This window comes from Macaca mulatta, chromosome 13, assembly GCF_049350105.2.
Source record: "Macaca mulatta isolate MMU2019108-1 chromosome 13, T2T-MMU8v2.0, whole genome shotgun sequence".
NCBI lineage: Eukaryota > Metazoa > Chordata > Mammalia > Primates > Cercopithecidae > Macaca > Macaca mulatta.
Genome location: NC_133418.1, coordinates 81,529,672 through 81,541,686, shown reverse-complemented (window position 1 = coordinate 81,541,686; position 12,015 = coordinate 81,529,672). Strand labels below are relative to the sequence as shown.

At 43.8% G+C, this 12,015-nt stretch overlaps 1 protein-coding gene across 23 annotated transcripts in view; it reads right to left on the bottom strand.

Moving 5' to 3' along the window:
• The window catches only part of THADA (THADA armadillo repeat containing), a 356,821-nt gene that overhangs the window by 62,482 nt on the left and 282,324 nt on the right, over positions 1 to 12,015 (bottom strand). The window lies entirely within an intron of this gene.

The window sequence follows — 12,015 nt, the reverse complement described above, 5'->3', positions numbered from 1 at the left end:
GTGTTTTTACTCATTAGCCTAATGCTATATTTTGAGGCTCCCAATGACAGCTCTTTAGGCATTTGATTACAATTCTTGTGTCCCCTCTGTCTTCTCCAGATGAAACATTCCTAATTCCTTCCCCAAATGATGGGGTCACTGTCTCTCATTATTCTAGCTGCTTTCCTGTGGACATGCCTCACCCTCTCTTAAAGGATGGCCCATAGGCTGGATCACAAATCTCCTGCATGGTTTGACCCACAGGACTATTACTTTCCCTGTTCTGAACTGGAGTTGCATCACACTGTTGACTCATATGGAGCACAAAGTCAACTGAAACCACAGCCCTTCTTTTTTGACATGGTCTACTGATGGTGGTGAGTCATCTTTCTCCCACTTTGTACTCAGTACTTAGGCCAAGATGTGTTTTCTTTGTTTGTTTACTTTAAGCCCAAGTATATCCCTGTTAAATTTTAGCTTCCTGTTAAGTTTTATGGTCTGCCTTTCATTTGCCGAGATCTTTTCATATTCTCAGTTCTGATTAAAAAAATAAAAAAACCCAAAAACTTATTGCCTGCTTACTATGTGGTAGGAGCTAAATAAGATCACTGCCCTTAAGGAGTTTATAGTCAGTCTAGTTTGAGAAAGAGAAATGCATGAACACGTAATTCCAATATAGTGGTATAAATGATAACCCAAGTCTCAAAGAGGAAGAGAGGTGACAATGTGTTAGGACCACCAAAGGCAGGGGAACCAGCTGAGCAAAGGCTCAATGAAGGCGTGAAACAGAATGGACCATGTGAGGAACTACAGGCCATCCCATAACACTGGAGCATAAAATTAGAGGTGGGAAAGGGCAGGAGATGAGGCTAGGGAAGAAATGTGGCTAGAGTACGAAAGCCTCCTAGACAATGTGAAGCAGCTAGTTCTGTATGCAAGGGAAAGCCACTGAGGGGTTAGTTTAAGCAATAAGGTCAGGGGCCCATTTTCACTGAAGTGCTCTTATTGTTGAGGGGGCAATATTAGAGGCAGGGAGACCAGTTACAACACTACTGCACTGTAGTCCAGGAGAGAAATAAATGACGAGGGCCTAAAGTTCAGAAGGAATCGGCAGAAGGTGGGTTTAAGAAACACTGAAGGTCTGAAGCCAAGGTGATCATTTAAAAAGGCAGAAAAGAAAGAAAAAAAAACTATGGAAGGGATAAAACTGGCAGGACTAGGGAATGAGGGTGCGGACTAGGGGAGGAGTCTTGGGTACCTCCCAGCACCCAGTTCTTCACACATGTTCATCATCTAATAGAAGTTGGGTAAACCAGCTGGGCCTGGTGGCTCATGCCTGTAATCCCAACGTTTTGGGAGCCCAAGGTGGGAGGATTGCTTGAGCCCAGGAGTTTGAGACCAGGCTGGACAACATTGTGAGAATCTATTTCTAAAAAAAATAAAAAGTCAGCTGGGTGGGAGATCACTTGAGCCCAGGAGGTCGAGGATGCAGTGAGCCATGATGCTGACACTGCACTCCAGCCTGGGCGACAAAGTGAGACCCTGTCTCAAAAACGCGTACAAATACACAGGAATGCCTAAATGCCCACAATCAAATAATTACTAAAATTTATGTGGGTAAGGTGGAGGGCAGAGGCCTTCGGTGAGCAGGTTCCCTGCTGGCCCTTGCTTCAAACGCTCTTCGAGGCTCTCACCAATTCATTAACTAGCCCTCTTTGGTTTGAGTCATACCTCAGTTATGAATCCTCTTAATTGTACCATTCTGTCCATGAAGTTTTATCTACAAGAACTCAGGACAGATTTCACCAAATGCCTTGCCAAAATTTAGATATTATATTCACAGCATTCTCTGATAAACCCTGACAACTGTACCCAAGATGTTAACAAGTTTATCCTGGATTGGCTTACCAGACAGCATTTAAGTGATACGCATTTACAGCTAATAAAACACTGTTTATATTTATCATCTCATTATAACTCAGAGAATTCTGCCAACTTCTAGAAAACTAACATAAACATAATGCAAATGTAAAACATTAAGGTAACAGAAAAATTTATTTGAAACTGAAAATTTGCATAGACTTGCAATAATTTGAGATTTAAAAATATACAATATTTATGTAACACATCAAATTGTTTCAAAGTCTGCCACAAGGGGCAAAACGGGGACTGGACTTGGGCTCCAATATGATGGGATCCCAGGGAGGCCATCATCTGGGGTTGCAGACAAACCTCTTTTTTTTTTTTTTGAGACAGAGTCTCACTCTGTCGTCCAGGCAGGAGTACAGTGGTGCAATCTCGGCTCACTGCAACCTCCACCTCCAGGGTTCAAGCGATTCTCCTGCCTCAGCTTCCTGAGTAGCTGGGATTACAGGTGCGTGCTACCACGCCTGGCTAATTTTTGTATTTTTAGTAGAGACAGGGTTTTGCCATGCTGGACAGGCTGGTCTCGAACTCCTGACCTCGTGATCCGTTCGCCTCAGCCTCCCAAAATGCTGGGATTACAGGCGTGAGCCACCATGACTGGCCACACCTCTACTCTTAACTCAGACATTGCAGAATTCCCAGCTCACAAGGAGGCACCTTTTTATTTTTAAATTTTTTTTGAGACAGAATCTCCCTCTGTCACCCAGGCTGGAGCACCGTGGCACAATCTTGGCTCACTGCAACCTTGGCCTCCCCGGTTCAAGTGATTCTCCTGCCTCAGCCTCCAGAGTAGCTGGAAATACAGGCATGCGCCACCACACCCGGCTAATTTTTGTATTTTTAGTAGAGACAGGGTTTAACCATGTTGCCCAGGCTGGTCTCAAACTCCTGACCTCAAATAATCCACCCACCTTGGCCTCCCAAAGTGCTGGGATTACAGGTGTGAGCCACTGAGCCCAGCCAGGCAGGCATCTTTATAAAGCAGTGAGGGAAACCCTGGGCAGTTGGGATCTTCAACCTCTGTGTCATCTCTGTTTCAGTGTCTAAAAACCGAATCTCATAATAATTTAATAATAAGAAGAGCACAGTACTATCGTCTCCAGGTACCATTTCCCTATCCTTCCTACCCACTGCTGCTAGAGGACAACATTATATTCAAAAGGAATTTCATTTGTTTGGCACAGTCAGAAATACGGCTCAGAAATCTGCTCTTAAAATTATAATTAACAACAGGAAGAACTATCTGGGTTGTTCTAGATATAGTCCAGGCTGAGTGTAAGTGTAGTCTGCTGGACTTGAGCGGTGGACACCCAGACCCACTTGCCTGGTCTGGGGCCTTAAGAAGGGATGATATCACCAGGAAGCCAGGGAATGAAGGCACTACCCAAAAGAAGGAGGAGATGGGGAGCAAGCACGCTGATGAGGTAAATGAACGGAGACATTCCTTAGGGACTTCTTGACCTACACTGCCTGTGACTTCAGTATTAACTTTGTAAGTATTTCCTAAGCATATACAGGTTGAGCATCTCTAATCTGAAAATCTGAAATCTAAAATGCTCTAAGATCAGAAACTTTTTACGTGTTGACATGGTGCCACAAGTGGAAAATTCCGCATCTGACCTAATACAGTCAACACACAGATGCAGTTTATTCAGTGTCCCCAAGGGAAAAATAAAATCACCTTCCAGTTATATGTATAAGGTATGTATGAAACATAAATGAATTTTGTGTTTAGATTTGGGTTCCATCCCCAAGGTATCTCATTATATATGCAAATATTAAAAAAAAAAAACCCAAACCTGAAATCTGAAACATGTCGGGTCCCAAGCATTTTGCGCAAAGGATGCTTAACTGTATTAGGTACTTGGGAGATGCAGAGATGCAGAGCTGAGAAAGAAAAAGATCTGCTTCAAAGAGCTTTAAGACCAATGGAAGGACAAAGAACAAGTACACAATAATAACTATAAAAATCCGGCTGGGCGCAGTGCCTCACACCTGTAATCCCAGCACTTTGGGAGCCTGAGGCGGGCAGATCACCTGAGGTCAGGAGTTTGAGACCAATCTGACCAACATGGTAAAACCCCATCTCTACTAAAAAAATACAAAAATTAGCTGGGCGTGATGGCAGGCGCCTATAATCCCAGTTACTCAGGAGGCTGAGGCAGGAGAATCGCTTGAACCCAAAAGGTGGAGTTTGCAGTGAGCCAAGATATGGCCACTGCACTCCAGCCTGAGCAATAGAAGAGACTCTGTCTCAAAAACACCACCACCAACAAAAACCTATAAAAATCACAAAATGTTTAGTGTCCTAAAATTGTTATTAATAAAAGCTGAAATTTGGGCTGGGCGCGGTGGCTCACGCCTATAATCCCAGCACTTTGGGAGGCCAAGGTGGGCAGATCACCCAAGGTCAGGAGCTTGAGACCAGCCTGACCAACATGGCGAAACCCCATCTCTACTAAAAATACAACAATTAGCCAGGTGTGGTGGTGCATGCCTGTAATCCCAGCTACTCGGGAGGCTGAGGCAGGAGAATTGCTTGAACCTGTGAGGCGGAGGTAGCAGTGAGCCGAGATTGTGCCACTGTACTACAGCCTATACAACAAGAGCAAAACTGTCTCAAGAAAAAAAAAATGCTGACATTTGTTGAGTATTTACGTGTCATGTACTGTTATGTAATTATAACATATTACATACCCATGATTTAATGCTATGAATAAAAATTACTTCTATTTTATTTATTTTTTTGAGACAGAGTCTCTGTCACCCAGGCTGGAGTGCAGTGGCACCATCTCGGCTCACTGCAGCCTCTGCCTCCCAGGTTCAAGCAATTCTCCTGCCTCAGCCTCCCAAAGTGTTGGGATTACAGGCGTGAGCCACTGTTGCCCGGCCAAAAATTACTTTTAGAATTTATACTTGTTGATATTATTCGGAGCACCTAGACAAGTATTAACTCATTAATGAGGTAGGCTCTATTATTATTATTATCATTCCCATTTTACAGATGAGGAAACAGAGAGGTTACTTGCTCAAGGTCACTAAGGAAAAGGTAGGTAAAGAGAAAACACACTAAAGCCATACGAAAGACCAAAATGAATGTGATGGCACTGATATTCTACTGGAAGAAATGGAAAATGGGCTTTCAAGAGGGAACACAATCTAAGGTGGGCCCTGAGGTTGCACAGGTGCCTCACTGGGAGAGGAGAGGAAAGGGCAAAAGTGCCAGGGAGAGTTAGGAGAGAACAGGCACAAAGAGACCTTTAAATAAGTTTGCTGAATTAATGTGTCAACAGAGGAGCACCAGGAGAGGCTAGATCTAGAGCCCAAAGGGAGACAATTATCAAGTGATATTCATTTAGGCACCTTCTCCAAACTGCTGCTTGGAAAAAATATTCTGTTTGTGCAGCAACTCTGACTCAAGGAGATGCCCTGAAGGGCTTGTGAAACCACGAACTGCTACCTCGACCTCACCCCAGAGTTTCTGATTCTGGAGGTCCTGGGATGGGGCTGATGATTTGCATTTTCAACAAGCTCACAGGTGAAGCTGCTGCTGCTGATCCAGGTATTTGAAACACCACTGCCCTCAAGTGAAGGTAATGACTAAGGATATTAAAACCACACATGCCTGAATCCCACTCTTGTAGATTCTGATTCAGTTGGTTTCAAATTGGGTGCAGACAGCTGTAATCTTAAGAACTGGCAGGTAATTCTGCTCTGCACCCCAGCTGAGAACCACACTCCTCAGGGCCAACTTTCACGCGGGCTGGCAGGGTTTATGGGTGGGTAGGGCGCTGGAGTTCCAAGCAGAGCATGGCTGATTCCAGCGCAGGACTTCACAGTAGTGAAGAACTAGAAAATTCACCATGCCCCAATTTCTCTTTCAAATAAAAACACCAAAGGAGAGAAAATAACCAAGAATTCAAAAGAATGAATCTGCACTATAAATGTTCCTGGCAGGCAGGCCGGCCACCTGGCCAGACCTTCAGCAATGTAAACACTGGCTCGCTATGTGCAGGTTCTGGTCTAGGTCTAGATGTAGAAGTGAATTAGACCCAGCTTTGCTCTCATGGAGCTCCAACTGGGTGGGGACCACAGGAACCACATTCCCCTATTCCATCTCAGTACCCAGAGTGAGAGGGTCTCTAGGTGGAACAGAAGGTTGGAGGCAGGAATGTCCAATACTTCAGCATAAGCTACTGCAGCAACTAACAAAGAAATGCTGCTTTTCTCTTACACAGTGGTTCCCAGCCCAGGAAGCCACTACATTCATCTGAGAGCTTTAGAAAAATACTTATGTCAGGGGACACTTGACCACATCTCTGGGGTGAGATCTGGCAGTCTAATTTTAAAGTGACCTAGGTACAGCAGGGACTGACGGCTACTGTTTCAGTGGTAAAGTCTGTTTCCCACTGCAGGGAGAGTTCATCAAAGGGTTTTCACAACCAAGACTTTTCCCTGGTGCAACAACATTTGTGTCCTGCCATAAAGAGTCTAGATGAACATGTGGTACTTATTTTCATTTCTATGAGTGCCCTTCGTTGTAGGACACAAATAACTGAAGTTAGATCCAGTCTGAAGTTTAGCAGCCTTCTTCTTTAGCAGACTGTAATTTTTCAACCTTCTTTGCCTTTTTATTAAAAAAAAAAAAAAAAAGAAAAGAGACGGTTTATTACAAGCTGGTCTCGAACTCCTCGGCTCAAGTGATCCTCCCACATCTGTCTCCTGAGTACCTGGGACTACAGGTGCATGCCACCACACCCATCTGAAATCTTACCTTTTCTACTTGCAACCTCAACTTTGATTGATTTGGGTTTCTTCTTTGTTGGAAAGTCCAAATGTTTGAGTGAAAGAATGAAGTTTCTGTTTTAATGGCCCCATCATATTTTTCCTAAGTTAGAGTGATTTTTTTCTAACTCTTCCTGGCTGGAGCTTTTTTCAGCCCTCCTTATTTGGAAAGTCTTTGCACTTTCCCACCAGTGCAGTCATCTCAGCCACTCAAGTATGTGTGACTGATTCTTGCATCCAATTTGATTTCATTTTTGGAATTAACGTTTTTTTTTTTCACTCTTCGGAGCAAGTATATTTCTGGCCTTCAAGGGAATGGCTGAATGGCTGGATTCACATGGAAGGACAATACCTCCTACTGTGCCATGTCCTGGTTCCCTGGAGAAGTAATTCCTAAAGAAATGTCACAATGTGGCAGACTGGTGTAAGCTGCCAGCTTATATTTTGCAAAGGATGTTAAAAACCTACTATTATCATTTCATGAAACAAAGTCTCTTATGCTCCAAAAGGGAAAAAACCATAGTGTCATCATAAAAGATAATTTAAAGAAATTTGTTTTTAAGAAAAAGATGTAGCCAGGCATCGTGGCATGCACCTGTAGTTCCAGCTAGCTGGGAGGCTGAGGGAGGAGGACTGCTTGAGCCCAGGAGTTTGAAGCTACAATGTGCTATCAGCACACCTGTGAATAGCCATTGCACTTCAGCCTGGGTAACGTAGTGAGACCCCATCTCTAAAAACTAAAAACTAAGGAAAAAAAAAAAAGACAAATTTGCTATAGTATCATTTTGCTATAGTTTCCTTGTGCCATGGGCTGGTGAAATCACCAGGAAGCAGCACTAGTGAATTACAACTTTGAAGAAGTTGATAAAAGCTTCTGGAGGCTAGTCTGTTTGGATGGCATAACTATTAGGAACCTCTGTTCTCAGGAACAAACTGAAGGAACTTTGCAGAGTCCTTCGTGGCACTAAGGAATGTCTTGCATGAAGGAGTATGGTGGCCCACTCACACAATTCCTTTGGTAATATCACATGTGTTATCTTAGTAGTTTTTGGTTCTTTGTTAGGTTGGAGATTCCAGTGTAATGTCTGCAACCTAACAGTCACTGTGAAAGTTAACTTTAGATATCAAAACTGCCACTCCCTAACTAACCAAGGGAGAGTGCTAATTCAACAGGCTGCTGAAAGAGGATTTAACAGTAGCACAGACCTTGAGCAGGGATGGCATCATACTTAGCATGTTCTGTTCTATTATTTAGGGCAGTCTGTCTCCTCCCAAGAGGAGAAGCATAACCCCAAAGGGAAGGCCTGTGGGCCATTCACCTTTGCTCTTCTGAGCTATTCATATAGGTTTGTTAAATTTAAAAAAAATCAATATAATTTTTCAAAGGTGCACGTTAATCTAAATAGCTTTAGCAAGGGCATTCTGAAAAAAAAAAGTAAATAATATTACCACATAATTATGGATACAGTGAAGTTACACCATAACAGCATTTAATTTAGGTGAATTTAACTTTAGGTGTGGCCAGGGGTGGGGGAGGAATAATAATTAGAGAGGGCAGTTTCCCCTGGCATTCCAATCAGTGATCAATGTCCCATGTAGGGTTGCTGTACTGTTACCTCAGACCAGCGGTTCTCAAACTTTAGCTGCTCACCCCGAGTTTCTAATTCAGTAAGTCTGGGGCAGGGTCACCCAAAAGTTACATTTCCTAATTAAATTTCCAGATAATGCTGATGCTGCTGGTGCAGGGACTGCACTTTCTTTTTTTTTTTTTTTGAGACGGAGTCTTGTTCTGTCGCCCAGGCTGGAGTGCAGTGGCGCGATCTCAGCTCACTGCAATCTCCGCCTCCCAGGTTCACGCCACTCTCCTGGCTCAGCCTCCGGAGTAGCTGGGACTACAGGCGCCCGCCACCACGCCCGGCTAATTTTTTGTATTTTTTTTAATAGAGACGGGGTTTCACCGTGTTAGCCAGGATGGTCTCGATCTCCTGACCTCGTGATCCGCCCGTCTCGGCCTCCCAAAGTGCTGGGATTACAGGCTTGAGCCACCGCGCCCGGCCAGGGACTGCACTTTCAGGGCCTCCACCTCAGACCATCTGAGATCATCCATGCTTTCCATAGTGCAAACATCTTGCTATGCATTGAATGTGTGTAATTCAAGTGTTTAATGGTATTTGTTTTTGTACACCATGGCCCTTCATCATAAGTCAACCCCTTCATCTAGTATTCAACCAAAGAGCTCCTGCATATTATACAGTTCCTGGCTTTCTGATTGTCTTGTGCCAAAATAAAAACGGCAAGAAAGAAAAAATGTAAGGCCCAGAATGACAACATTTTCTTGGTCCCAGCAAAGACGGCTATGGGAGAGGCAAAGTCCCAGTAATCAGACACAACTTGTTCTATTTAGAAGCAGCAGTCAGTATCCGTGAAGGCAGAAAGATCCTCCTCAGGACTGAAAAGACCAACCCAACAACAAAAAAATGGTTTCACTACTACAAAGTGTCACTTATAAGGATACTGTGCAAATGGCAGTGATACTGGTTGTGCCACCATGGAAGGTCACCTGCCACTAAGTCTCAGAAGAAGATTCCTCATTCTGTCTGAACTTGCACATGTTGCTCCCTCTGCCTCAAAGGAATGAATGAATGAACAAACGAGTGAATTTCTCCTTTGCAGACATAATTGTTCTAAAGTTTTCTCTGTCTTCTCCTTTCTCTCCCAGTATCTCCAACCTCCTTTAAAAAATAGCAGATGAAAAAATACAGAGCAGGCTTCATTTTTTTTTTTTTTTTTTGAGATGGAGTCTCACTCTGTTGCTCAGGCTGGAGTGCAGTGGCACAATCTTGGCTCACTGCAACCTCTGCCTTTCGGGTTCAAGTGAGTCTCCTGCCTCAGCCTCCCGAGTAGTCGGGATTACAGGCGCCAGCCATCAAGCCGGGCTAATTATTGTATTTTTAGTAGAGACAGGGTTTCGCCATGTTGGCCAGGCTGGTCTCGAACTCCTGACCTCAAGTGATCCGCCCACCTCAGCCTCCCAAAGTGCTGGGATTACAGGCATTAGCCACTGTGCCTGGCCCAGACTTCACTTTCAATGCATAGGGAGACAGCCTGCTTTTTCTATTTCAAAGAATTGTAGCATTGGTCAGAGCTCTGTAATCAGATACAACGAAAGTTTTTATCTGAAATGGTGGATAAACTGGTTCTAAAAATAATCACACATGATAATTTGTACACTCTTAATGTCGATGTCCTGTTATGCAATTTCTCAGTTAAAAAAATTATATTTTTAGAGAAAAGGAAACCATAGGAACAACAACAACAAAATAAAATGACTTAATAAATCTTGGCTTCTCCTTATCAAAGGGAAATTCCATTTTTCCATTTAATCCTTGACCCGCCCAGTAAACTGTAATCCTGACCTCAGGGGCTCTTCCAGTTACAAACATGTTGAATGACCTGGTGGAGGGATTTGGAAACTAACTTTGTCTCACCCTGAACTAGTACTGGTTGTTTATTTCTTGCCCAGGTTTGTTTCTGGTTCTCTGAACCCCATCATCTCTGCTTACACAGGTGCGGCCCCCATCACACACACTCCTTGGAAAACATCCCTACTTTCCCTTGTCCCGGCATATTCTCAAAGGCATGTATTTTTCAAGTGTAGGATTCCCAATCGGCTGCTGAGGAAGGAGGATGTGCTTCCGACGATACTCTGAAGACTATCCTGGTAGCCCACAAAATCAAAACACATCCTCTCTGGCTTGGGAGACAGCAGAGCCAGAAGAGCTCAAAGGATCTGGGTAGGCTAAAGATGAGCTCACCAGGCCCTGGGTGGGACCCACAGCTTTTACTATTGCCTCCACCTACCATCCCATCTCAGCCTTTGCCCAACACAGAGAGGAAGTCCAGAACTACTGTGGACAAACACATGACAACTCAAAGACACAAACATAGTTAATTCAAAGCATACACTACTTCTGGTTTCCTTTCCTCTTTTCTTTCTCCTTTCTCCTTTTCCCTTTCCTTTCCTTTCCCGTCCCTCCTTCCCTTCTCTCTCTCTCTGTCTCTCTCTCTCAATCTTTCTCTTTTTGAGACAGGGTCTTACTCTTGTTACCAGGCTGGAGTGCAGTGGTATGACTGCAGCTCACTGCAGCCTTCCCGGGCTCAGGAAGTAATGGAAATGAGCCTGGGAGGTGATTCTCCCAACTCAGCCTCAGTCCCAGGGAACTGGGACTACAGGCACAAGCCCCCATGCCTGGCTAATTTTTTGTATTTTCTGTAGAGATGAGGTTTTGCCATGTTGCCCAGGCTGGTCTTGAACTCCTGGGCTCAAGCAATTCACCTGCCTTGGCCTCCCAAAGTGTTGGTACTACAGGTGTGAGGCATTGCGCCCAGCCTCCTTCTGGTTCTTTCGGTGAATTGGTCCTAAGAACAGGATTGGGAATCAGAAATTCGTCCACCATGACCCTGTTTAATTTAAACTCTAACTCACAAAGGACCTGGGGCTTCTCTTCCACACTTAGTCCATGGGATACTGCAAAACCAACTTGGGAGTCAATTGCTAACTGGGAAGATTCCTTTACATAATGGGCTTACTTCTGTTGCCTCACCTGTAATAAGAGACACTAGGATCACCCATCTCAGTCCCTTGCTGGTGCTACAATTTAGTTCTGGGAATGCCCCTGGGGTTGAGGGTCTGTAGAATCTAAGACTGAAGAGGTTCCTGGCACCAGTGAATTGTAGACCAAATCATCAGTGATGTTGCAAGGTGTAGTATACAGCTGCTAGCAAAATCCAACAAAATCTGGTTGTACTAGGAGTGTTCCTATTTTAATGTGAAGTCCAGCCCCAATATGGAGAGAGGACTCAGGTTAATTCTGCCAGGTAATCAATGGAAATGAACCTGGGAGTCAGGATCCAGCTGCTTCCACCCGGGATATGATGGCCATTCATTTCTTTGTTCTTGCTATCAGTTTTATCTCTTGATAAGCTGCTGTTCTCCCAATGTTGGCTTTTTCTTGTAATGTGACTTTTCACAATTTTTATGACATTTTCCCCAATCCTCTGAGTGTATGATGCTCACTTTACAGTTGAAGAACCAAAAGGCTTCAAGACAAGGTGATAGAAGTGATTTTTGCTTCTGCCTATGAAAGATTAACCATTACAGGAATTGTCCTTCTACTATAAACAATTAGAAAACTGAACAAAATGTATGAAATTATTGTTTTTAATCATTGGATATGAGCAATGCAAGACTCAACAAGAAGACAACAATAAGGCAAGCTTTACAATTGCCTAAGCTTACTGCCAAGAGGGAATTTCTAAGCCCCA